The sequence below is a fragment of the Equus asinus genome, chromosome 7 (assembly GCF_041296235.1).
Source record: "Equus asinus isolate D_3611 breed Donkey chromosome 7, EquAss-T2T_v2, whole genome shotgun sequence".
NCBI classification, from domain to species: Eukaryota; Metazoa; Chordata; class Mammalia; order Perissodactyla; family Equidae; genus Equus; species Equus asinus.
Genome location: NC_091796.1, coordinates 105712801 through 105740760, shown reverse-complemented (window position 1 = coordinate 105740760; position 27960 = coordinate 105712801). Strand labels below are relative to the sequence as shown.

The window sequence follows — 27960 nt, the reverse complement described above, 5'->3', positions numbered from 1 at the left end:
GAAACGAAAACCACGGCCTCTTCCCCACCGTGGGCTTTGCCTCTAGAAGATTCTTCTTAGGATGAGCTGAATCCCAAGGGTCAGGGAATCGGGTGTGCACATCCTGTAAAGAAAGAACACGTGCCGGCATCAGTCATCCATTCCCAGGCCTTGGTCCCAGGGACTAGACGTGGCCCTGACACCAAAGTCCGAACCCCGAACCACACTCAGAGCCAGGCTCAGAAAGACTTCCAAAGCAGGCTCAACCCTAAAAAAAAGACCTCCCTCCAAGGATGCCTGAGAGGTAGGATTTGACGACAAGAAGAAACCAGCAGATGGAAGTGCATCACAGAGAAGCAAAGCCATCACGGATAATACCTCTGCTGACAAAACGGAGCGTCGTGAATCCCCGAGACAGGGTCTCCACCGCAGGACAGCCTCGGTTCCAGGAACTCCTCCTTCAGACCGACTGGAAATGGAGGATTACAGAATTAGATGGCCCGAGGCATCAGTAATGCTGTTGAGCCAGCACCTCACGTATCTTGCACTGGGCGGACACTCGCGGCCTCTCCCTTAAGCGGGTCTTGTATCTGTGAAGCCCTTTGAAGCATGATTTGATTCTGAGGAAGAGAAACCTCATGACATTCATGCATCAAGTGAGCCATCACAGATAACCCTTGTTCACAAACCAAAGAGCAGTGTATTGATTCTGGGAAGTGGTCTCATGATGGATGGCATATGGAAGGTGGGGATCTGGGGACACACATCACAGATAAAGCACATAATCTCCAGCCCTGAACTGTTCCGAGTGTTGTCCACTGACCAGTAGCGTTAGCATCACTTGGGAACTTGCTAAAAATGCAGAATCTTGGTCCCTGAATCAGAATCTGCCTTTTAACAAGATCCCTAGGTGATGAAAATCTTAGAAGCATTTTAAAGTTTGAGAAACACTGCTCTAGCAACAACTCACACGCATACACACACACACACACGCACGCACGCACACCCCCAGAGGTGCCGTTGACCACAATGTCTGATTCCTAAAGTTTGTATTCCAGGAGAATCTCTAAAATGATGTGGATCCAAGAGAAGGCATGTGGTCACGCCATGTCCATCAAAAATAAACTGAATATTCAATGCACTGCGCTCAGAAGCACCAAACAGGAGCAGCGGCAAGAAATGTACTATTTTCCTCAACGTTTGCATATCCTCCAGGAAGTCTTCCATGCTCAGAATGCATGCCAAAGCTCAGGGGACGCGGATCCAGATGCCCCGGTCCACCATCTAGCTGCCTAGACAGATGCTTGACATCAGCATCTCTTTAAGGAATTCCTCAAGGCTAAGAGTTAATCACAAGAAGAGAAAGACAGATGAAAATTACCAACATCTTCCAAATGGCCCCGAGCACCCAATTTCTATCTCCACCCCAAGGCTGGTATTAGTTCAAGGAAATCACCCCAATGGCTTGCATTCTGGGGTCACTGAATTAGTTATTAGAGATCTTCAATAAAGTCACGCTCTGCAGGGCGGGGAGGCACCAGTGTTCTCTTGCTGAAGTCGGCACGGCGCTGGAGAAAACGTGTGAAGCAAATTTGATACTAAAACAATGGTTGTCCGATATTAATCACCATGAATATGGAGACCATACTACAGACAGCCATTCTTTAAGCACCAAAGACCTGCGCCATCCAGAAGAGCTCAGCGTCTTCTCCAAAGTCACCGTCCCTTCCAGAAAGTTCTCAGGTGGTCCAGACAATGCAGGTTAGAGGGTCAGCTTCACATACTGAGAGTCAGGCACATGCTCAGGGGTCAGTCACATCCTCAGGCAGGACGAGGGGCACTGACACCAGCGACCCGTTGCCAAAATTGGCTTCACGTCCAGGAAGCGCCTCCAAGAAGCAGGACTTGATGAGCCATGAGTGCCGTGTCACCCGTAAAACACACCCATGACCAATGTGGGTGAGAGGCAATACCAAGGAGCCCACCAGCCCCTTGCCGAGCGAGGCCCCATCTCCAGGGTCCTGAGGCTTGGAGCACAGGGCTCTCAGCACAAGCTGGACGCATGCTCTCTCATTCCCTTCCCGGCTGGAGCCCCGGGGAGAGGCTGACGCACACAACGCTTTCCCGAATTTGTCAGGGAGTCCAGGAGGTCCGCTGAAGCAGGATTTGATACTCAAAAAGAAATTGTCCTTGTATGATTCATCACAAATAAAGCGAACACAGCAAGGATAATTTCTCCTCAAGTATGAAACAGCGGCACGGACGGGAACACTGGCACCTCCAGGTCTTCCGCTCTAGGCTGGACGATGACTGAAACTCAGCAAACCCAGGCCCACACGCACGTGTGCACACACCACACACACACACACGCATGAGGCATGCCCCAAGGATGACCTCTCTTCAAGCTCTAGGGAGGAGAGCTGCCCCAGAACCCGCTCCTGACTCTGCTCGGCGCCCGCGCCCGAGAATCCTTCCAGGGGTGGATGCGGGATGAGGTCAAGGATCCAAGGAGTGTCCCTCTTACATGGAGAAAACATTCTGGGTGGCCCTGCCGTCTCGGGCCTGCTGATCCCACTCCATTTGGCCTCGTTTTCCAAATGCCATCATGGAAGGGCTTAGCTGCTCCACATCCAGACACCTCGGTCACCCCCAACCTAAATATGGTGTAAACTCTGGGCTCCATAGTCCAGTCACATACCTGACGGAGGGTTTGACGTCCACATCTCAACATTGCTCCAAAACTTCAAGGAGAGATTTTAATAATAACACCAACACCAACAGTTTCATAGCACATAAGCGTCAAGGCTACGGCTGAGGAGGTGTCGAGCGCCAGGCTCGCGTCTAAGCCGGGACAAGTCTTAACTCTTCCAGCCCCCAGCCGCCCTCCGCCTCCCACTGGACCCGTGAGACAGCAGGCACAGCACGACGAAATCCTTGCCCAAGGTCGCACGGTTAGTAAGCGTCAGAGGCGGGATCCAAACACAGGAAATCCAGCTCTACAGTCTGCGCTCTTGATACTGAAAAAGTGGATGACCCTGTACGATTCGACGTAATTAAAACGAACAGGACAGGGATAACCACTCTCCAAGTACCAAAGGTTAGCACGGAAAAGAAAGCCACCGCCTTGGGAGGACATGGTGCGTCTTCAAGGCGCAGACCTGGAGATGAATTAGATGCTGAGGGTTAGTGGACCAGGTCACAGGCCCCGGGCATCAACGTGCACATTCAAGTACAAAACACCACATGACGATCAAACCGCCCCACACCGATGTTGACCGGCCGGCTCGGGACCAGAGCACACACAGCGCATGCCTTCTGACCCCCCACGCCAAACAGGCCCCAGCCTGCCCTAACGTCGTCTCTGCAAAATGGTGACCCAGAGCGATTTGCCACACACCAAATGGACACGCACCATCATGCACACACATACCGCATCCCTTGCTGAGTGTGGACGGGGTCCAAGGAGACTCCCAGACAAGGTTTGATACTCACAGAGAGCTTGCCCTTGTATATTCTATGTCAATAAACCGAATATACAAAGGGCAACCTCGCTTTAAGTACCAAACAAGAGCATTGGGCAGGTCCACGGCTATCACTCAGGGGGCTGGCCTCGTCTCCCGGGATTCATCCTGGGGAGTAGGATGGAGAGGCAGGATCAGCAGACCAGGGGACACACACCGCCTGCCAGGTGTGTGCTCACTGGTCAGCTCTCCATCCCTCAGAGGCCAAGGAGGGGCAGACCCCAGTGCCCCTTCACTGAAATTGGCATCGTTTCCCAGAATCTCTCCAAATCAGGACTTGTTCCTGAAAAGGGGATCAACCCCATGACCTTTCAGTGTACGAGCTCGGCTCCTTGCTTTCTGTAGAACGATGCTGGGACAGAACCAGCACGGGCACCTTCTCCAGGAAGTTTTCCTGATAACGCACTGGGCACTGAGGGCAAGGGGACCTGGTGAATTTACACCGCAGACAAAGCAAAGGCCCTGTGGTCACCAACCCATCATACCTCCCACAGAGGCAGGGAGATCAATGTTGTTCCCCAGCACCAGCCTCCTCCCCACCACGCTCCTGGAGGTTGACTTCATGCCCAGGAGGCCATACTAGGAAAAAGTTGATATGGAAAAGGAGTCAAACCCCATGTACCAGAGAGTAATGGAGAAAGCAGAGCCATGACCCATTCCCCATGGAGGCCTCCCCTGCTGAAGGGGCCCCCACGGAAGGAGCAGAAGGCCACGGGTGAGTGGGCGACCTGACTCATCCCCAAGTGAGAGGCTCACCTGTCTCAGACGGCATTCGTTCTCCTCCAGGGGCGCTGCTGTGATGCCCCCCATGGCAGCCAGGGGGTGAAAGCGGACAGTCACATGGCCCGAGAAATGTCTCCGTAAACAGATCAGAGCCCTCTTCCTCCGGCCGTCATCCTAAGCGTGAACAGAATGCAGGAGGTCAGAGGACCAGAGGACAAACGTCAAGACAGAAGCACTTCCCCCGACCTTCTAACACCCACGTACCTGGCTGGTGGGGTGTGGCTCCCACAGCTCTTCCCCAGGGCCATGCAGCTCCTGTGGAGGACAGTCTCCAGGCGGGCCTTGAACCACAAGTCACAAATAGAACTAGCTCTTACAGATTCATCTGAGGGACCACGAGCAGCAGAACATCCGCTTGAACGCTGAAGAGGAGGATTAACGAGCACATCTCAGCTTCTTCCCAAAGGCTGACGCCACCTCCAGGAAGTCCTCTGAGATGGACTCACCCCGTTGGTTGATCAGGCTTGAAACCATCATAAACAAAGTCGGTGCTTTGTGTTCCACCGTCACTCATGAGTTACCCTTGAAAGGGTCTGACAACACGTCGCTCTCCTAAGCCTGACGTTGTACTGGCAAGTCTTCTGGGTATGACTTGATGCTGACCGAGGGCAGGTCCACGCATGATTCATCTTTAAAAAACCAAATCACCGTTAAACTCAGGGCAGACAATAGAGAGCACGGACAAGGCCCGCCCCCAGCACGGCATGGCCTCTAGGAGTCTCCCGAGGAGGACCCGGGGACCAGCATCAGAGCTGAAGCCCACATCTGGGCCTGGAAAGCCAGGACATACCTGAGAGGGGTTGACAACAGCACCTCTGTCCTGAAGCTGGAGCTGGGTGCGAGCCTTCCTGGTCAGAGTTTGATACGCAAATAAGAGTCTCCCCCTGTATATTCGTCATTAATGAAGTGAACATACAAAGGGTATCCTCTCTTCAAGTACCAAAGAGCAGGTCCGGGGAGGGCCACACCGTGTCCTCCCCAGAGGGGGCTCACCTGCTGCGGGGCTGAGACCAAGGGGGAGGGACCGGTGACAACACTGCCCTGAAATGGGCTGTACTTCCTAGCACCTCTCCGAGACAGGATTGTCTCCCCAAGACAGGGCAATCTTGGATGACTTGACATAAGGCGGATGTCACATGGCTGACATTCCTTCAAGGCCTGCAAAACCGCTCCAGGGAGAGAACCACCATCTCTGCCCAAGGCCACTGCCTCCAGGAAGTCCACCTGAGGACACATTAGCTGCTGGGGGTTGGAACGCACAATAGCATGCACCATTACAGACAAAAAGCAAAAAAGGAAAACCCAGCACCTCCATGATTGACCACCCATTCACAAACCGTGTAGCAGAGCTAAGACAAGCATCCTTCTCCTGAACTTATGTCCAGAAAGCCACTCAGGTTGTTCCTCAAAGGCACTGGTCTAGTGCAAGATTCACAAAGGAAAATGACATCCCATGGGCCAACTATCACTAATCAAACAGATAAGGATACCAGTCATCGCAGTCTTTCCATCACAATTGGCAGCGACGCCAAGAGAATGCCTGTGGGCAAGGAGGGCACTGGGGCTTAATGGTCCCAGTGGCAAGTCCCATCAAAACATGGTACTCTGGGGCCACCCCGTTCCCTTACTCTGGACTGGCACCAACACCCACCATCCACCCCCTTCCCTTAAGTGGACATTAAGCCTCAGAAGTCAGTGCAAAGATGGGCTGGGGATGGAGGGTGGGTAGACCAAATGACCCCCAATTTTTTTTTTTTTGAGGCAGATTAGCCCTGAGCTAACTACTGCCAATCCTCCTCTTTTTGCTGAGGAAGACTGGCCCTGAGCTAACATCCATCCCCATCTTCCTCTACTTTATACATGGGACGCCTGCCACAGCATGGCTTTTGCCAAGTGGTGCCATGTCCACACCCGGGATCCGAACCGGCGAACCCCGGGCCGCCGAGAAGCGGAACGTGTGAACTTAACAGCTGCGCCACCGGGCAGGCCCTGAAATGACCCAAATTTAAATTAGACACCGACTTTGCTGTTGACCATCCTTTCAGACATCTAGGAGATGAACTGACCGTAAGGTCTCGTCTCAGAGCTTGCCATCATGTCTGGGAAGACTTGCCAGGGTAGCAGCTCATGGATGCTTCCTCATTATATTAAGTAGGCCCCCCGAGGAAGGCACCCCTTTCTAAACAGGACAGCAGCTCTAGAAAGAAAACCACTGCATCATCTCCAAAGTCCTCATCTCTTCCAGAAAGTTCTCTGAAGGATGCATGGGATGAGGAGGGTGAGCGGATCAGGTCACAAACAGCAAGAAAGAGGCCCACATCCTGTGATCAACTAGGCATCTGCAAACTCTGGAGCAGTCCGGGCCCTCTGATGGGTCCCCGAAGTCAGCCTTGTTTCCAAGAAGCCTTTCCCAGGCAGGATTAGCTCCTCGGAGGGAGCCTGCCCTTGTAGATTCATTACAAATAATGGAAACACATGAAAGATAATCTCTTTTCAAGTAGCAAACGATATCAGTGGCGGGAAAGCCATTCTCATTCTGACAAAGTTGGCACCAGCTCCAGGAGCGAGCCTAAGATAAACAGATCGGATATGCAGGGTTAGCGGGGCAGGCAACGCACGCTGTGTGTGGAGTACACGTTGTGGGTGGAACACGCATCCATTCCTCCCGTATCCCCCGGAGGGGTAGCCCCACCAGTGCCCCTTCCTCCAATTGACAGCCTACTCAGGTATCCCCCTGAGGTTACTGCGGAAGAGGTGGATTCTGGAAAACGCATCATAAACATGGCAAACACACAGAGAACAAAATTCATTCAAGGTCAATGAAACAACATTGAGAGCATAGCCTCGTAACAGCACACTGCAGGCTGAGAGCTCTCACACAAAGCACAGAGCTCCGTCATGGTCCATTCCTGGGCCCGGGAGGGGCCGGTGCCATCTCTTCTTTGATGGTGATTTCACATCCCCGGAGGTTTCCAAGCAGCATTTGATACTGAAAACGTGGATTTTCCTCTATGATTAATCATAAATATTGTACTCATAGAAGGAGAATCTACCTTTTAAATACCAAAGAAGGGTTCTGTCCAGGAGAAGGCGAACCTGTGCTCGAGTCCTCAAAAACGAAAGTCACACGGGGCAGACAAGCTTCCATGGACAACTGGGACGACAGACCCACAGTATAATCTTCACCAAGTCGGCTCCTCAGCGAGCAATGGCTCCCAAACGGGCAGGATCCTCAGGCACACGTCCTTAATGAAGGCGTGACGTGTACTCCATGTCTTCTCACCTGCCCAGGCCGAGGGGGCCGGGAGCGGGCCAGCCCTGCAGTCTCTTCCAGAAATATCTCCAAAGCAGCATTTGATACTGAAAACATGGATTTTCCTCTATGATTATCTATGAATCACGTAAACATAGAAGGAATATCCACCTTTTAAATACCAAAGAAGGACTGAGTTCTGGAAAGGACAAATCTGTGCGTGGTTCATCAAAGACGGAAGCGACACAGCCACGCAAGCTGTGTTCAGTCCCACGGCGGAGCGGTGACGACAAACCACGGCCTCCGTGCCCCACTGGCTCCCCAGAGAGAGGGGGCTTCGAAAGGTGATGGTCGGCAGGCACACGGCTCAAAAGCAGCATGAGTCCCGCCCTCCAGCATCTTCTCCCTTATCCTGGCGGGGCCCGGCCCTACCTCGCTCCCCTCACCACGGTTCCAGTCCCGAAAATATTCCCAAAGCAGTATTTGATACTGAAAATGTGGATTTTCCTCTATGATTAACCATCCAACACGTAATCATAGAAGGAAAATCTACCTTTTAAATACCAAAGAAGATTAATCCCGGAAAGCATGAACTTAGGCACTAATCCATCAAAAATGAGAGAACATCACACAGAAAAGACGGTTGAGCTGCCATGGAGAAACGGTGACAAGACACCCAGCTGCTTTCCCGAGCTGGCGGCTCGGCGAGAGCGTCTCCTGGAGCCGGGCGGGTGGTCCACAGATACGTGGCTCGGCTGTGGCTCGTGAGCCGGCCCGCCATCTTTCCACTTACCCTGGAGGGGCTTGGCCCTCCGGCTTCCCTGACGGTGCTTTCAGTCCGGGAATGACTCCAAGCAGCATTTGATACTGAAAACGTGGAATTTCCTCTATGTTTAACCATAAACAACATAAACATAGAAGGAATATCCACCTTTTAAATACCAAAGAAGGGTTTAGTCCTGGAAAGCATGAACCAAGCACAATCCATCAAAAATAAAGGTCATGCAGGACAGGCCCGTGGGGCAGGGCCCCCGGGGGTGGCAGCAGTGATGGTGAGCTCCGAGGAGGGCACCTGTCCCATTACCAGTGAGGACACAGGCTTGGGAGTCGCCTTCCATTCATTCACTGCCCCTGGGGGGCCGGTGACTTTCCCCCCACTTTCCTGAGGGGGACTTTTGTTTAGAAATGTTTTAAAAGCAACTTTAGATACTGAAAATGTGGATTTTCCTCTATGATTAACCATAAATACCATAAACATAGCAGGAACATCCACCTTTTGAATACCAAAAACTGAACATCCCTGGAAAGCACAGACCTGAACACAATTCATCAAGAATAAAAGCAACGTGGGGCGGTCAGGCACTTTCTAAGTTCCATGAAGGCACTGTGACGTCAGACCCGGCCTCGTCACGTCTGGATGACGGACCTGACTAAAGGCACACAACTTGGGTCTGCCCTGCCTTGGGCCACTCACCCAGCTGTGGGCGACCCTGAGGTCTCTTCCCCAGTGGGAATTTCATGGCCAGGAGGAGGTTCAAAGCAGGGTTTGATTCTGAAAAAGTGGACGTAGTTCAAAAATTCACCCTAAATAAAGCAAGCACAGTAGGGATGACCATCCTCAAGTTCCAAAAACATCACAGACAGAAAGAGAAAACCCTACAGAGTTCCTAAAGTCAGCATCAACTCCAGGAAGCCTTCTAAGGCACCCAACAACAAAGGTCAGAACAGTGTGTGCTGCATAGTCAAGCATCCTTTCACATACCTTAGAAGGAGGAGGACATCAAAGAACCTTCCGGAAAGTGAGACCTGTGTCCAGAAGATCCCAATAGGCAGGATTCGATGAGTCGATGCAATAGGCTGGTAGGGGTATATTAGAGATAAAGATTATAAACAATATCTCTTCAAATACAGCAGAGTGGCTGATTACCAGCCACCACCCTTCACCCCCTAAAACTGCACAGCTTCCAGAAAACTCATTTTTCAGGTGGATCAGATGCAGAGACTTACTGAAATAGGTGCTGTGACTCCTTGGTAAAGCATGCCTCCAACAGCAAAAAATCATCCCAGACTCAGTCCCACTGTGCAAGGTTGCCGTCACCTCCAGGAAGTCCTCCTAAACACAGATTCAACACTGAAGACAAATGGGCCACGTGGCATTCCTTCTAAACCAAGCATACGTTCCTATTCCACAAAGGAGCACCAACACCAACACTGCTTTTCTAAAGTCGGAATTGGTTCAAAAAAGTTTTCTATTTGAAAGCCACTGCCTGTCACAAGGGTGGAGTCAGGCATTTCTCCGCAGGACAAGTGGAGATGGAGGGTATGTGCACAGGTAACATCCATCACCTACAAAGGGCCAGAGTCCCTCCTCTGCACTCGCAGCTGCTGAGGAAGCAATCCTGACGCTCTCCAAAGCCCCAAGCACAATTTGTCACAAATAAAGCAAACCCACATGGCCAAGCGTTCTCCACATCCTGGCGGGAGCAGGGCCACGCCCCCAGGCTGGCGTTCCCTCCGTGAAGCTCTGTCAAGAAGAAATGAGACACGGCCGGTTAGGGGGTCCGATGGTCTAAGTCACAAGTAAAGCCAACATCCTCTGTGGGCAACCTCCTTCTTGTACCCGGAGTGGGTTTTGCAAGCACGGCAACGCACAAGGGCGTGGTCTCGAGGAATCACGCCTGGTCGGGTTATTTTTTTTTTACTTGAAATGCAGGCAGCCAGGCAAGATCTGGGATAGACGTTGTGACCAGCGAAGGAATCCTGCTCAGGTCTCCTGGGAGAGCCGTGTCAACCCACCTGTTGTCTCTTCCAAGAAGTCAGCATCCTTCCCTGAGCGTCCTGCCAAGGCTAAGACGCCGGCTGGGGGCCGAGGGCAGGGAGCTGGCAAGTGTCTGCTCACCGTGTGGCTTCATCCCCTTTCCTCTCTTGCTGCCCGCATTGCCTCCTGGAATGGCCTTCCCTGAGAGCACGTCTTGTATAAGCCACTTGCCCACAAATCTTGAGGAGCCCCCTCCAAGTTTAAGAAAAAGGTACATGTTAACAGTTGAGGTACGGCCTCCAGAAAGAGACGTCAGAGACTGCCCTGGGCAGCTGGGGTGCTCCCGACAATCGTGGGGGCATTTGAAGACTGCATAAAGACCTCATAGCCTCTCTTCCTGTTAGACATCTGGAAATGTTAACTTTCCCAAGCAAATTGATATTTTGTCTTTTTTTAAAAAAAAAGTTATTGGGCTAGCCCCGTGGCCGAGTGGTTAAATTCGCAAGCTCTGCTTCGGCGGCCCAGGGTTCAGATCCTCGGCGCGGACATGGCACCGCTCATCAGGCCACGTTGAGGCGGCATCCCACATGCCACAACTAGAAGGACCCACAACTAAAAAATATACAACTATGTACTGGGGGGATTTGGGGAGAAAAAAGCAGGAAAAAAAAAGTTATTAAAATAAGTCACATACTAAAACATGGGGACACCTGTGACATATTCATAAAAATTCCCATTATTATCTCATATTTGTTATTTCAATTTTTTTCAGCATATGTCTGTGCCTTATCCATTCTTTTAGAAGTAAGTTTTAGAAACCAAGGGACCAGACAGCATATATTTTGAGATTCTTCTAAAAATCTGAAAACTGTGTTGCACACGTTTTTGTTCACATTTCTTTGTCAATTTTTTAAAGAGAAAATGGGTGTTGTAGAACCTAATTTTTCACCTTTATAGATTTACCTTAGGAAACAGGATTATATGGTGATTCATTCAATAAATTCTCGGTCCTCAAAATGGAAAATAAAGAAAGAAAAACACTTGCCATCTGGTCGACCATCTGCTCCCACACCCTCAGAGGGGCCAACACTCACACCGACTCCCGAACCCAACACCGCGCACAGCAAGTCCTTCGAGAAGGCATTTGATGATGAAAAGAGATCAACCGTGCAATATCTGCCACAAACAAAGCAAATACATCACGGACAACCTCCTTTCGAACATCTCAGACCAGCTTCTGTGACCCTGTTTCTCCGCCGGCTGCCAGCGCATCCTCCTGCAAAGGAAACGGAGGGTGGGAGTTGAGGCAAGGAGAACGGACGCCATCAGAGACGGAATGCTCCCTCGGGGCCTTCCTTGGACGTACCTGGGGCAGTGCAGCTAGCAGTGCCCTCCCTGACATGAGCGGCAGGAGTCGGAAGCCCTCCGAGATGGGGAAGGAGGCTCCATTCGCAAAGAGAACTGTACCTTTCATGTTCCTCGGGCATAAAACAAAGGCATCATGGGACAAATGTTCTTCACCTTCCACAGGGAATGCAGAACCGGAACTCCTCCAGGAGGCCCTCTGGGCTGAAGAGATTCTGAAGGTCCATGGGCCTGGAGGCATGTGACAGACACAGGATGCCCTCCACCTGCAGTTCAGAAACCCTGGGGAGGTGCTCCCACAGCTGTGCCTTCCCCGAGGTCGGCACCCCTCATCTAGAAGGGCGGTACTCGAACAAGTAGACCAGGTTAGCTGTGTCTGCCCCTCTTGGACGACCTTTGCTGACAGACCGCAGATGAGCCTGACCTGAAGACAGCTGCTGCTTCTCCAAAGGTGTTTCTGCCTCCAGGAAGATCTCTGAGGGGAGGACAGGCCCCGGGGGATGGGTGGAGCAGGAGAGCCAACCATTACACAGGCATGTGCGGAGGCCAGCATGGCCCGAGAGCCACAAGTGGGGCTGCCACCAGCATCTCGTCCCAGAAGTCGGTGCTGGACTGCTGTGACGGAATTTGATCTCAAATAGAAGTGCGCCTGTATTTTTCATCATAAATAAAGCGAAGAAACACAGATAACCTCTTTTTGAGTTCCAAAACGGAGCACCGAGAGTAAGCCCGGCTGGCCGAGCTCCAGGAACTCCTCCTAGGGAAGACAGACGCTGAGGGTTAGTGGGCCAGATGACCAGGACTGCCGCTTACACACTCTCTGGACCACAGCCTGCCACTTACCCCAGGGAGCTGCAGACGCCACCAAGAATCTCGGCTCAAACAGCCTTTTCTCCAGGTTGGATCTGATACTGAAAGGGGTTGACCAAGAACGATTCGTCTTAAATCAAGCGCATTCACCTCTCCTCCGATGAGAACCATCCACAGAGCCGCACGGCCCCTCCTCTAGGGAGGTGGCCTGAGGATGGACTGAAGGCGGAGGCTAAGGGACCGGGACGGCAGCGTCTTTCATGAGCACACATTCTGCAGGCACGCCCATTCGCTGGTCCTCATTTGCAGCTGACACCAGTGGCCCCTCTCTGTTGACGGCGTCGAGAAGCACATCCTTCATCCTTCTGAGGCAGAACCTGGAAAGAGGCGGGCTGGAAGGGGTCAGTCCCAGCGGAATGAGCGCTCTGGGAAAACCCGTCCCCCACGACCACGGGGACCGCTGCCTTCCACTGCAGTTGGTGGCCCCAATCAGGTCTACTATGGACGTGTGGATGACAGTCCTCCTGGGTGACAGGGCACCTTTAAAATACACGCACTGGCAACCCCCCGCGCCATCTCTGGAGAGCTCTGGCGGATGACCGACATTGGCTACTTGTTTGCTGTTATGGCTGCCGTTTAGTTGTATGGTTCTCTGGCTGCTCGCATCTGAACTCCTCTCAAATGTTGGGACAGAACCCAGAAACGTGCTTCCCGGGCCTCCCTTGCGGTGGGGAGCTGGCACGTGACCGAGGCCTCGCCAGCTGTGCCCGTTCTTAGAGGTGGATGCTGCCTGTGGTTGGACAGAGCATGGCCAGCCACTGAGCACCCCCAGACCCACCAACACACAGTCGAAGGGGGCAAATCCCCCACGTACATACCATGAGCGTAAGGACACCAAGGCCCTTCCCCAAAGTTCCAGTGGGGCCAGGGATCTCTTCAGGATGAGATTTGATACCGAAAAAGAAGTGCACCATGTTTGTTTCGTCACATATCAAGCGAAAATAACATGGGCAACTTCTTTTCAGGGACCAGAGACTAGCGGCGGCGGGCACGCGTCTGCATTCGCTCGCCTCCTGCGGGCCACCTGGGTGTGACGGGACGCTGGGGGCCAGGGCGTGGTGGCGCGGCGGGGCAAACACCGTCCACGAAACGTGTGTTGAAAGCGACAGGGCCTCTGCTCCCCCTGCGGGAGGCACACGGCCGCTCCCCACCCGCAGTGTGGCCCGGCTGGGAGGCCCCCGCGGGCGAGGCTGACGCTGGGCGTGGGGAGTGGTGGCGCCATCACAGACAAAGCAAACCCGCCCCAGACGGCCGGCTGCTGCTGCAGAACCCCAGGAAGTCTTCACGGGCAGAATGCAACTCAGGGCACACAGGTTCCAGAATGTTCACTGTCAATGCCACAAATGTTCACAGAGAGCACCATTTCAGAGAAAACAGGATGGTCCTGGGCTCTCAAATAAAATCTTCTCTGAGAGTCAGCGGCTCCTGTAAGGCATCTCGAGAGATGGGGACTGAGGATGCAGAGTCAGTTCAGACCAGCCCCCAGCGCAGCATCAGCTCTCAGTGGATCCGTGTGCTTTGCACGGTTCTGAGGCCAGTTCTCCCCGCCTTAAGGACACTCCTGGTTCCTTCGAGATGTGGTTTGGTTCTAAGCGCCGGCACTTCAGCATGACTTGTGACAAATACAGCAAACCCGTCACAGAGAGCCTAAGAGCAGGGACAAGCAGATGCCTTCCTCAAAGTCAGCACCACTTCCGGAAACTCCTCCCAGGGAGAGAGGGACGCTGAGGCCGAACGGGTCAAGGGAGATGCTCAGGAGTCCACCATCCACCTTTCAGGTCTCCTGGAGAGGGGCCCATGCCAATGGCCCTTGCCTGGACACAAAACACGTGAATCATGTATTATTTGTCATTCATAAACCAGCAGGACAACACTTTTGAAGTACAAACACAGGAAGTCCACAAGAAAAAATCACTTTTCACCAAGAACTCATCTTAGACAGGATACTAAGTGAACCATCACTGAAGAAAAACGCAGGTTTTCCATTCACTACAGTGGTGTGGTAGCATCTGTTTATATCCCAAGTACGATAAAACCCAACTCAAACTGGCTTAAACGATAAAGGGATTTACAGGCTTTATATAACTAACACGCTTAACGCAACTAAGAAGTGCAGATGCAGTGCAAGCTTCAGGCAGGGTTTGATCCAGGGGCTCAAACAATGTCACCCAGGTCCTGCTTCCTCTCTGACTCCCCAGTATGCCCTTTATGGTACAGGCTTCTCTCTTTAGGTCTGCACAGCTCCCCCACGGCCAGTCCCAGGCACTTTTCTCTGGGTCTTTAAATGGTGGTGGGAGCTTCAAGGTTGATGTTATCATGCCACATGGCTGAAGGGGACATAGAGAGCTTACCCTGGCAGCTCTCACAGGAGAGGGAGAAACAGTTCATCTCCCAGAAGCCTCAAGCAAACAGCTACTTGCATGTCATGGGCTCAGTGGAGTTAGGGGCCCATCTTTGAACCAATCACAGCAGCAAAGGGGGAGGGATGAAACAACTCACTTAACCCTGGGCTGGGTCGGGGGGGTGTCTGTGTGTGTGAGAGAGAGGGGAGGTTTCAATACAACTCAAGCCACACGGTAGGAAGAGGGGAACTTTCATGAGAGAAGTCAAGGGGACCTGAGGAAGGGAGAAGACAGGATTGCGAAAATCTTAACGGAAGGCCACCACGAGCCCTCGTGCCTTCCCTGAAGTCGGCACCCGAACCAGGACGTCCTCGAGGCAGAAGTAGATACTGAAAAAGAAGTGCACCGCGAATGTTTCGTCACAAATAAAGCGAAAAAAACACGGGCAACTTCTCCTTAAGTACCGCATGTCAGACCCGGCGAGCACGGCTGCTTCTCCGCCCTGCGCGTCACTTCGGCAGACGTCCTGAGAACAAACGGGTCCCGTGGGAGGGCTGGGCAACACGCCTCCACGAAATGGGCCCCAGAAGGGATGTTTAACCTTCGTCAACAACACAGAAAGTGGCTCATGGACAGCACGGCCTCAGATGCAATGGAATGACCCGGGGCCTTGACAGTGTCACCACTGCTGGCTAGCCTTAGCTCGAGGAAGCGTCCGCACGGCGGACAGGAAATGGGGAGTTCCTGAGTTATGGCTGAATAATGAATGAAACCCGGTTCTCAGTGGCCCATGTGGACGCCTGACCTGCTGGCTCCATGACCCCCCTTCACCCACTGCCCACCATAACCCCTCATGCTCACGGGGGAAGTGTTACCTCCCACCCTTTGTCTTAGGGGCTGGCCATGCGACTTGCTTTGGCCCTGAGATACGGGCAGAAATGTGCCAGTTCCCGGTCTCAGGCCTTCAGAGCCGAGGGGTTTTCACTTACTGTCTTGTGGCCCTGCCATTGCTGCGAGAACAGTGGGCCAGCCAGCCAAGGACGACGCTGAGGGACGGGGCGGCCCATCTTCACCCCTGAGCAGGCCTCTCTCCAGAAGTGGTCCTAGGTAAGGGCAGGATACCTAGCATGAGAGGACCAGGAGACGCAGGCCAAACAGAACGTGTGGTCTCCAGCGAAACATTCACACCCGCACCTTCACTGATGACGACGCCAACGTCCCTTCTCTGAAGCTGCTGTCACATCCAGAATGCGTCTTAGGTAGGATGTGACGCTGAAAAACAACCCATCTCTGGATCCTCACAAGTCAGCCAAAGGGGGAAAACAGACACAGAATGAGTGATGGCAACAAAGCCTCTTCCCCCAAGTGATGATGGTGGACCTGAAACCCATCCAGGGAGAGGCTGGCCTCTAAGCGGTCATGGCCCACAAGGGGCATGAGAGCCACACTGCCAGCTCCTCCGGCCTCATCCATTCACTCACCAGTAGTGGTGCAGACACCGACGGCCCTGCCCGAATCTGGCCTCCCATCCAGGACATCCTCCAGGGTGGTATTTACCACTGGAAAGAGATGGGCCATGTGACACTCATCATATACGTGGCAAGCTCCTCAGACAGGCTTCAGGGACCACAGAACACAGTTGACATCACAACCACAGACGCTCCCAACATTGGCACTACTGCACACACATCCCAAGCCCCCCCGAAAACAGACTGGACCCCTGAACCAGGCAACACCCTGCATTCCACACACGCTATGGGGTGGGCCTGCCCCTGGCAAGGGTCCTGATACCAGGCCCTCTTCCTTGACATTTTCTGTGATCAGGCTAATAGTCCCCCTGGGCAGGATTTGACATAGAGATTATTCACTGATGATTGCTTGTATTTACTTTTAAAAGGTGGGAAGGGGAGCCCCCAAAAGGGTGACCCCTCCTGAAACACTGCGGATTCACACTGGCCCCAAATCCTCCTGCATCTTCTCCAGAGTTGCCATGTGCACCAAGATGCCATCCCACAGATGGACTGGGTGCTGATGGATAGTCAAACGGGTGACCTACATCATAAATGAAGTGCACGTCACCGGTCTACCATCCCCTCAGCTACCCTGCAGAGTGGTTGGCACTACAGTCCCTTCAATGATGCTGCCAGTGTGTCCAGAATGCCATCGGAGCAAGACCCCACAGCTGAAGAGCCACCACCCACCCTGAGTCATCGAATGGACGAAAACCACAGTGAATAACCTCCCTCCACCACAGAAACATGGGCCCTTCTCCAAACTTGGCTTCCCTTCCAAGGAGATGTCCACAGGCGGCTGGATCCTCAGGGCCCCACACCCCTCACCCCTCACTTCCCACATCACGTCACACAGTCCACCTTCCTTGGGCCTACTCAGAGTGCAGCGGCAAGGTCCCCTCCCTGAAGGCCGCATCAGGAACAGGAAGTGCCTCCAGGGTGGGATTTGATACTAAAAAAGAGGTTTCCCGTGTATGTTTCATCATAAATAAAGAGAAGACAACACGGACAACCTCTCCTTCGAGTATCGAAGATTAGCACTGATCAAAAAAACAAAAAAAAACAAAAACAAAACAAAACAAAAAACTTCTGAATCTTCACTGACGTTGGTGTCCCCTCCAGGAAGTTTTCAAGACGTCTACATTGTACCAGATCAACTGGATGTCACGTGTCCTATATAAGCGGAGAGCCTAGAGTGGCCTACGCAGGTCAGCCCAGAAACCCTTTAAGACTTGATACTGAAAGACGGTCCTGTGAAATCATTTCCACCAAGACAGAGGACATTTAGGGTACAACCTCTCTCCAGGTACTGGGGTTCCTGAAGGTGGAGCCACAGCATCCTTCTGGAAGTCAGCCCTCAGGAAGCGCCTCCAGCACTGGTTTGCATCCTGATGTCAGTGCAGGAGGAGAGAGTTCACACGTAAATGCTGCATTCTGCGGTCAAGAGGCAGGTGACGTGGCCTGCTTGGGGCTGACACCCAGGCCCCTGCTTGGAAGTGGCCAGGGGTCCAAGCAGTCTCGCAGACAAGGTGCGATTCTAAAACAGATGGACGTTATCCGGTTAATCACATGTAAAGCGAGTGCCCACTACAACCTCCTGCCGCGGGAGGGCAGGGAGGGCTGGGAGTGGGGCCAGGCCCCCATCCTCCAGATGAAACACCACTTCACACCTCCCGCTGCCTTCCATTTAATTCAGGAGAATTAAGGAATGAAAACAAACTTCATTTCCCGAAGTTATTTTGCCAAATGTTTGCGCCAACTCTGAGTTGGCTTTTCTGTTTTGCTATAAAAGTCCTTTTATCATAATTTTTTCATTGTAGGGGAAATATTGCTATCTCCGGACTCTCTTTCATTTCAGTAGGGAGGCCGGCCAACCCGGATAGGACTGAAGAGACAGGAGTCAAAAATCAAGGGAAAGTAAGTTCCAGGTTTCCTCTTAATCCAGTTGTGTGACTGCCCTGCCCTCTCCCCTAAGCTGACCTCTAAAGCAGAGGATAAGAGAGTCACTGAGCTGTGCTGCCTCCTGACATCCTCGCAATCTGTCTTTTGACTCCTGCTTAACCAGCAGAGTGCCCAGTCTGCGTGCACTCGGTGGCCACCGGCCCTGGAGAGCTCAGAGGCAACGGCGTGCTCGCTGCTCTCACATTTCCTCCTCTTTCACACCCCCCGGGCTCTTTACAGGTGCAAACAATGACGATTGGGCATCAGCTAATAGGAGATGCCATCGCACCTCTTCTGGCTTTCATCAAAGTAAGGTTGACGTGAAAAGACCTGGCCCTTCTTGAGAACCCAATGCCTCTTCCCCAAATGCCACGAAAGAGCCCGGAACCCAGAGTCACAGCCTACTGCCATCAAAACAAACGTACAGCCGACAACCCACCTCTGTGCCTTGGCCTTAGAGCTGGACGAGAACCACCTTCTTTCCCGGGCGGTGGCGTTGCCTCCATGACGTCCTCCTGGGAAGGAGCGTTAGCATCAGACACGATGTGCAGAGAGAGGGAAGCAGCGGCCTCGGCTCACTCAGCCCTGGCTGGGGCTTACAGCTTCTGTCTCGTCCAGGAAGGCTTTCAAGGGGTGTTGGATACTGAAGAGTGGTCAGCAGGAATGACTTGTCGTAAAAGAAATGAATACACCCAAGGAAACCTCTCCTGAGTGCCACAGAGAAGAAGCGTCTACAGAAGCACAGCCTCCTCCCTCACAGCAGCATCGCCTGCTAGCGCTGGATTGGATACGGTGGTCCGTGGACCAGGCGTGTCCCTGGTAAAGCACTTGGCCTGTAGGCAGCTTTCTGCTCACTTTTCCTGGATTAGAATTGATGACAAAGCCCTTTCCCCCTAAATTGGCATAGCATCAAGCATTCCTCCAGATTTAAAAATAAATCAGCTCCAGAATTCATGTTAGAAATAAACAGGTCCCACCCCAGACCAATTCCAGGGACCCCCAGGTCTCATCTTGATCTCAAAACCAGCTTTTCTTCCCAAAGATGTCATTATATCCAGAATATCCTTTCAGAATAAACTGCAGGCTGAGGGGCAGTGGTCCAAGCCACCGACATTGTCTGCCCAGGGCATGCTCTCCATGCAACAGGCATTCACCTAACACGGGCTGCGCTGACTCCAAGCCCATCACTGAAAGTGGCAAACACCAGCCATCCCTCCAAAGTGGGCTGGATACTGACCTGGGCTGGCTTTGCGTGATCTGTCAGAAGCCAGACAAATGCAGCCACAGATGACTTACCTGCGTGTTCCCGGGCATGGAGCTGCCATGGGGACCACCGCCTTCCTCCAGGTGGGCATCGCCTTGGGAAGTCCTCCTAAGAACAGACAAGACATTGAAGGTTAGTGGAATAGGGGATAAATGGAATAGGTCACCATTTATTCGTGTCCACAGCGCCCCTTCCCTGAAGCTGAGATCTGGACCAGAAGGCCTCCAAGGGGGGATCTGATACTGGAAAAGAGGTTAACCAGGTTCGTTTCACCCTCACTAAAGAAACAGAGACCTAGAAAACCTCTCTTCAGGTACCAATTAACACCGACATGAATACCACTGATTCTTCCCCCAAACCTGACATTCAGTCCTGGAGGTCCTGTTAACAGGGATTGGACACTGATGGTTAGTAGAACAGGTGACATCAGTCATAAATATAAGGCACAGGGTTTGTGCTCAACCACTGATTTCTGCCCACTGTCTGGAAGCTGACAGTAACGCCCCTCCCCGAAGCCGAGGTCTGGACCAGAAGGCCTCCAAGATGGGATCTGATACTGGAAAAGAGGTTAACTAGGTGTGTTTCATCTTCATTAAAGAAACAGAAACCCAGAAAACCTCTCTTCAGGTACCACTGATTAACACTGACAAGAACACTGATTCTTCCCAGACTTGACATTCAGTCCTGGAAGTCCTGTTAATATGGAGCTGGACACTGCACATTAGTCGATTTGCTGGTGTAAGCCATTAGTTGAATGCATGCTGTCCGTCTACCATCCATCCAAGTAGCCCAATGGAGCTGACCCCAAAGGCAGCCGGAACCTCCTGAAGTTGGCATCATGGCCAGAGGGTGGTAGTACTATAGAGAGGCCGGGCACCAGAGCTGTCACATTTATAGTTAACCCCCAGGGTAAAGTTTTCTGAGGAACCATAGAAAGACACAGATGCCCCAAGCCAAGGCTGGCTCCCGCAAAGGTCCTCCCAAGGACTCCCCAGATACTGAGGTGTGTTGGGCCAAATGATCTGTGTCATAAATAAAGTGCACCCAGTCTGGTCAGCTGAGCACTTTAGCACTTTGGAGTGGCACAGACAGCATGTCCCTTCCCCTGGATTTGGAGGGCCTCACATCTAGGAAGCCCTCCAAGGAAAGAGATCCTACTGTAAATAAGTCCACGTGGGCCATATCTGGCACATGTACAGAGAACGCCTTGCAGATGCTCTCTCCTCCAAGTCTAGTAGAGGCCAGCTGGCCCTGGTTTATCGTCTCTTTCCCCAAAGTCGGCATTTCTTCCGGAAGTTCTCCAAGGGGGGTGTTAGATACTGAGGGTTAGTGGACCAGGTCACAAACGGCACAAATAAAGCGTGTGCTCTCTGGTCAACCATCTCATGTACCCAGGCACGTGTTGATGCCATTCTCCTCGTCCGCAAGTGACCTTTGCCCTTGAAGCCGCCAAACTAGAGTGGTTTGCTGAGAAGAAGGCTGCCACACATGAGTTATCGTCACACACAAGACAGACACATCACAAACCCCGGTGAGTGGCACTGAGCGCAGACCTAGTGTCCCCACCCGAAAGTTGATGTTAGCTCCAGGAAAGCTTGCCAGGCGGGATTAGATACTGCAAAGAGGTCGACCGTGTAATGTGCGCCATAAATAAAGCGAACGCGCCACGGACCACCTCTCTCCAAGTACCAAGCAGCAGCAGTACTGACACCAGGACAGTGGCTCTTCCTCAAAGCTGATATCACCTCCTGGAAGTCTTCCAAGGCGAGATGTGATATTGAGAAGAAGTAGACCATGTGTCCTACGTCATAAATAAAGCGTACACACCATGGTCAACCGCATCTTCAAATACCATGAAGTGACGCTGACCCAGCCTCTCTCCCCTTAATTTGGTATTGCCTCCAGGAAGCCCTTGCAATGTGCATCATGAATTATCAGCAATCGGCAAATGGGGCAATGACCACAAACCCATGTCCAATGATGCTACCACCTCCAGGATGCCCTGCAAGGCTGAGATTGGGTGCTGAGTACTGGTTGGGGAACTAAGTGGCCAATGTCATAAATAAAGCATGTGGTCTCCAGCCAATCACCCAGTGACCTCTGCTGGAGAGCGCCTACCACACAGACCCTGCTCTCAAGTTGGCATGGCCTCCAGGAAGTCCCCTAAGTCTGCCTGGTGCTGAGAATTAGTGGACCATGTTGCATACGTCATAAACAACACGTACGCTTTATAGTCTACCATCTCTCTGTATCTGTGGACTGGTACTAAAGCCAGACCAATGTGTCTCCCACGAAGTTGGTTTTGCCTCTGGGATGTCCTCTGCGACTGAATTTGATATTGAGAAGACGTGGACCATATTACATACGACCTAGAGACAGCGCATGCTCTATGGTCAACCGTCTTTTCAGGTACCGTGGAAAGGGCTGATGTCAGAACCGGCGTCTCTTTCCTCACGTTAGCACCACCTTCGGAAGCCCTCTGAGGCTAGATGCAGTATTGAGAAGAGGCCACCATGCAAGGTCTGCTAGAGATGCAGTGGACACAGCACAAAGAAACCCCTCAAGGACCCCGAGTGGAGATGACGCCGAACGAGCGCTATGCCTGATACTTAGTGTTGCCTCTTGGAAGCCCCCCAAGGTGCATTTGCTGTTATGAAAAGGTGGACCAAGTAACATGCGTTGTAAGTAAAACATATGAAGCATGGTCAACTTCTACTAAGTATCCCAGAGCAGTACTGGTGCCAGAAGTGGCACCTCATCTCCAGAAGTTGACATGACCTCCCTGGAGACCTCCAAGACTGAATTTGATACTGAAAAGAAGTAGACCATGTTACATACGCTGTTAATAAAATACATGCAGTGCGGTCGAACCCTTTCCAGGTACCGTGAGGTTGGTGCTGATGCCAGAACCAGTGCTCCGACTCGACTCTGAAGCTGGTAGCATCTTCAGTAAGCTCCCCAAGGCTGGATTGGAGATAGGGAAGAAGCGGGCCATGGAATGTGCCTCGTCTGTAAGCATACACGGCAGGGCCGATCAGAGCTTCGTGGAGGATCAATGTTGAGTCCAGAGCCAGGGCACCTTCCTCAAGATGACTAGACTCGATATGGAAAAAAGATAGACTGTACATGCATCGTCAATGAAAACAACGAGTCAGTGTGTCTTCAAGTACCTGGAGTGGCATCGTCTCATGTGTACCCAGATCTGCTCTACGTGGGTGCTCGGTCCTGAAGCCATCTGAGGACAGCTTGGAGGATGACGAGGCAGAACGTGGAACATCCCTCCTTCGTCAACATTCGCGGCACTGACCACCGTTCTTCAAGTACTACAGGGGATGTGCCAACGTGGAAGCAGGACACCTTCCTGGAGGTTATCATTGTCCTAGGGAAGCCCCTGAAGGCTGTGTTTGACACTGAGGAGAAGACTGCGTTGCAAGCATTAACAGGTTAAGTACACATCTAACAGTCTACCATTCCGCCAAGTACCACGGAGCAGGGAGGATGCTGAGGCCAGTGTCGTTTCTCTGACTTCAGGCTCTCTCCGGGATGGTTTGGATGGCTGGGCTGGATACCAAGAAGCGGTTTACCATCCCACATACATACTCAAAATGTATGTGGGACGGTAAACCATTTCTTCAAGTACCGCACGATGGGAGTGACGAGTGGAAGAAGGCTCACGTTCACAAAGTTGCCTCTGGGGACCTCTTCAAGGCTGCATTTGATGCTGAGAAGAAGCAGGTCATGGTGTATACTAAACAAGAGGTGCGTAGTCAACCACGTCATGGAATGCCAGAGAGCAGCACTGATCCCAGAAAGAATCAAGATCTCCTCCCCAGAGATGGCGAGCTTTCCCGAGGCAGAACTTGATATAAGAAGAGCGAGAGTATGTCATTTCGCACCATGCAGAAAAGAACATGCCATACAGAAAACCATCTCTTCGAGTGTCATGGAGAGGGCTGATGCTGGGTCCAGTGGCGCGTCCCCGAAGATGGCGTCGGTTCCAGGAGCCCCGAGGATGGATTTGATACTGAGGGTTAGTGGACCGTGTTACATACGTCACAGATAAAGCGTACGCTATACGGTCTACTATCTCTCCAAGTACCACACAGGGACGCCGAGGACAGAGGCTGAGGACACGTCCTGATAGCCTTCCAAAGCTGAGGGGAATCAGAGGGCAGGTTGAGCACAACACATGCATCATGCCACAAGCACACACAGGCTAGAAGTCTTGTTTCCACTGTCAGAAGTTGACGCTGATGCTGGAACTGATGGCTTATCCCCAAAGCTGGTAACTCCTCCAGGAAGCCCTCCAAGGCTGCAAGTCCCACTGAGCAGAAGTGGACGATGTTATGGATTTCATCTTTCCAGAAATACTGATTAAGTGCCTACTATGTGCCAGGCACTGTGCTGGATCTGAGGGAACGGGGAGGTGGGCATAGAGGGAGGGTGGGCATGGCATGTGGCGAACAGAACTGTTGGGGGGAGTGGTGAGCAAAATGAGAACTATAAGATGGCCTATGTGCAACCACAAAGAGCACCTTCTAGTTATACTGAGCAGGCCAAGCAAATAGTCTCAGGGCACGTGAAGCCCGGGTCGTGAGCCCTAGTTTGGGGCATAAAAAATTATGCCACAAGGAAAGACTGACAGCCATCTCGGTGTCAAAGTCAGGGCATCTCCAGGAAGTCCTCTTAGGCTGGACTGGATGTGAGGGGTAACCACCATGCCATCTTCGTAAACAAAGCAGATGTTGTTTTGGTCAATCCACTGCCTAAAGTCAGGACCTTCATCTCATCCCTAATCTTGGCTCTGCCTCCAGAAACCCCTCTGAGACTGAGTTTATGATCGATCAGAGGTGGACATTAGTACCAACAGAGGCCCTTCAACCTACAGAAGTCTCTCTTCAACACCACAGAGCGTGATGGAGGCTGGACTGGTGGGTCCCCCTGAAGGTGGCAGTGGTTCCATGAAGCCCTCCAAAGCTGGCTGGGCTACTGGGAAGTGGTGGACCACGTCACGCAAATCTTTCCTGGAGCATATGCCACATGGCAAACCATCTCTTCAAGAATCATGGCTGAGTCTGGAACTGGTGTCTTTGCCCCCACGTTGCATCACCTCCAGAAAACCCCTCAGAGGGTGCATTTAAGAAGCCTTGTTGCACGATTCAGACATCAAACATAGGCAACAGGAATTACCATGGAGCAGTGCCGGAGCTAAACCCAGCAGAACCGTTCTCTTCCCTCACGTTGGCAACACCTCCGGGGTGCCCTCCGAGGATGGATTGGATACTGAGAGTTAGTGGACCATGTTACATAGGTCAAAAATCATAAAGCCTACGTTCCATAGTCTACCATCTCTTCAGGAACCATGGAGTGGTGCTGACCCCAGAACCAGGGCTTGTCCCTGAAGTTGGTGTCACTTCCAGAAAGCTTTCTGAGGCCTGATTTGGCATTGGGAAGCAGGAACGTGGTGAACGTAACGCCCTCGTCAAGTGTGAGGGAGCGGTGCTGATGGGGAAGAGGCGCCCCTCCCTGAAGTAGCGTCTCCCCTAGGAAGGCCATGCCAACTCGGAAAGATTGAGAAGAGGCAAACCAGGCAAGGCTGACCATGCTTTGGCCATTACACGGTCAACTACGTCTTAATCAAAGTGAAGGGCGGTGGTTTGCTCTGCATGGCAGAATGGGAAGCTCTAAGGGCAGAGCTTATATGTGCAAGGGGGTCCTTCAACTTCCGGGGAACAGCCTGCCCACCCAAGCTATGACAGTCCTTGTGAGACACCACGTCACCCTGTATACTCCAAACACAGAGGTGAGTGGGCAGCGGGCGCTTCCAATGCCTGCTCAACATCTCCACCTTCTTCAAGAGGCCTTCCTTGGGTCTCCCCATGCCCTCTCATGGCCCAACTCTCAATACCACCACCCCACAGGAATGGGATGCATAGCCATGCAGTAAGTCAGCCTCCAAGGAAAGGGCAAGGGCAGCTCCTGGGCTGTATGGTGACAAGGCATGGCTATCTTCCAAAGTCCCGAGGCCCAGTGCTGAGCACGTCACCCCCTGCTTGTAATCCTGTTGCTGAAGACCAAACTCCTTAGAATAGCATTCAAGCCTTCCGCCTTCAACCCCATCCTCTTCCCTGCTCCCTGAGCCCCGAGACTGCCTCAGCCAAGTCAGGCCTCGGCATCCCCTGACCCAACCCAGCACCCTGCCTTGCCTCTCCTCCGGCCCAATTACATTTTCCAAGTGGTCAGTCGTAGAAAGAAGCCCATGTTTATTAAACCACCACGAGGTGCTAGAAGCAGAGCTGTGAGTCAAACAGGTTCTTCTCTCCTGTAGCTTCCAGCTCAGCAGAGGAGACCATGTTGCAATAATTATCACAGAGAACGAGTTGATGACTTCAAAAAAAGGCCAAACTGTTGTCAAGGAGCAGGGAGCATTCAATAAGAAGATGTGACCAACTTGGGGAACTTCTCAAAAGAAGTTTAGAGTAAAGGATGAAGGATGAGGAGCCTAAGCCAGGGAGAGAGGGAGAGGAGCAGACAAGGCAGAGAGGGAGCGGAGGACTGCGAGGGAGCATGGAGCAGAGGGATGGCTCAAGGACAAGACAGGTGGAGCACAGTCTGGATGGAGCATGGACCAGATGGATGGCTCAAGGGCCAGACAGGTGGAGCACGGACCAGATAGAAGGGGCAGGGAATGGATAGAGAGTGGCCTGGATGGAGCATGGACCAGATGGAACGCAGACCAGATAGAGGGCTCATGGACCAGACAGATGGAGCATAGTCTGGATGGAGCGTGGTCTGGATGGAGCACATTCTGGATGGAGCATGGTCTGGATGCAGCATGGTAACCAAAAGAGCATCTCTGTGAATGGAGCATGGAGCACCTGAAACATGCCAGAAATGAGGCTAGGAGTTAAGTGGGGGCAAGATCGCTCAGAGCCTTAGAACAAAGGTTAAAAAGTACAGATTTTATCCTCAAGCCGAGGGAAAGCCCTTAATAGCTGATAAAGGACACGAGCCTCACATTTTATGACATATGATGTAAGAAGAGAGCGCTGCTGGAGGCAAAAGCAGAGGCAGGGAGGAGTACAGGAGTCCACAAAAGAGAGAACCGCCCCGTGGACAGGGGAGCAGTCATGGAAATGGGGGAAACTAGGCATCTTTGAGAATAGTTAGGAAGAAGAACAGGAGAAACCTGGTAATGCCCCAGCCACGGGTAAGGAAAGGGTCAAGAATGCTCGCAGGCGTCCGGCACGGCAGCTGGGAGAGAGTGGCTCCACTCTCTGAGCTGGGGAGCACCCAAGGAGGAGCGAGTGTTGATCGGGGAGCAGGGGCTTAGTGTTGAGTGGGCGAGGCTGCAGGGCCAGTGAGAAATCCTAGTGGAGATGCCGAGCAGGCAATCGGATGGAGGTCATTGGTGGTCTCATGAAAGCTCTCCCAGTGGAGCAGCAGGGCGGGAAGGCAAATAAAAATGAGATACAGAAAAACCACCGAGAGGGTGGTAGCTAGAGGGAGGAGGCGGATTCCAGAGACTCTTCCGATAACAGGACCTATGGCATCGTAAGAGCCAACGGGAAGCCTCCAGGAGAGGGGCGAGGCTGACGGTGGTGGTGGAAGACCCCTGAGAAGCTGGAGAGGTGGTGCCCAAGCTCAGGCCGCATTTGCCATTGGGCCAGGAGTTCAGTCACTTCCTCCCTCGGTCATCAGGGAAAGAGAAGCTGTGGGGAAAGGCTAATGGTGGGAGCTGGGGAGGTCATTTTGATGGCTTTTATTTTTTCTCTGTACCCCTGATTGGAGAGGAAGTCACTCATGTCCGCCACTGGTACGGGAACTCCTCTGAGCGAGGAAAGGATCACACCGGCCTCAGCTTTATATCCTCGGTGCCCAGAATCAGGCATTCTACAGAATAGGGAGGAAGAATGGACAACTCCGAATAGCAGAGATGGATCCTAAATGTCCCCGTCGTCCTGGACAAAGTGACATGCATCTTCATTAGCCTCCTGGATCTCAAGAGAGGTGGGCAAGCCCGTCTCCCCCACCCCATGCATCCCAACATGCAGACACCCAGCCTGGGCTGAACATCTCCTAACCTCAGATGGCTCGCAGCTGGTGGCTGGTGGTCATTCTCGGTTCCGCAGGCCCCAGTCATTGCTCCACTCCCTCACCTGTCCATCTACTCGGCCATTCTTTCAACAGCACGTCAATTCACCCGCTCATCCATGCACTCGTCTCTCTCTCAGATCCACTCCTTCCTACACTCATTTACGCCTTGGCTAGTCGTCTTTGCACTGACTGGCTCACACAGCCTCTCAGGCACTCAGCTGTGAATACGCCTTGGACAGCCGTTTGCCCCGTGTGGAGGCGGAGGCTGCCCTGACT

At 52.5% G+C, this 27960-nt stretch overlaps 2 long non-coding RNA genes across 2 annotated transcripts; both read right to left on the bottom strand.

Moving 5' to 3' along the window:
* Positions 1 to 266: 266 nt before the first annotated feature.
* On the bottom strand, positions 267 to 13402 carry LOC139045737 (uncharacterized). Its single transcript, XR_011504798.1, has 3 exons — positions 9544 to 13402; positions 4488 to 9393; positions 267 to 4397 (listed from the first exon to the last, which is right to left on the bottom strand). It is a non-coding gene; the product is annotated as an uncharacterized lncRNA (long non-coding RNA).
* Positions 13403 to 13534: 132 nt separating this feature from the next.
* On the bottom strand, positions 13535 to 16162 carry LOC139045792 (uncharacterized). The gene is made up of 3 exons (XR_011504891.1): positions 16066 to 16162; positions 15861 to 15974; positions 13535 to 14343 (listed from the first exon to the last, which is right to left on the bottom strand). It is a non-coding gene; the product is annotated as an uncharacterized lncRNA (long non-coding RNA).
* Between the last annotated feature and the right edge of the window lie 11798 nt (positions 16163 to 27960).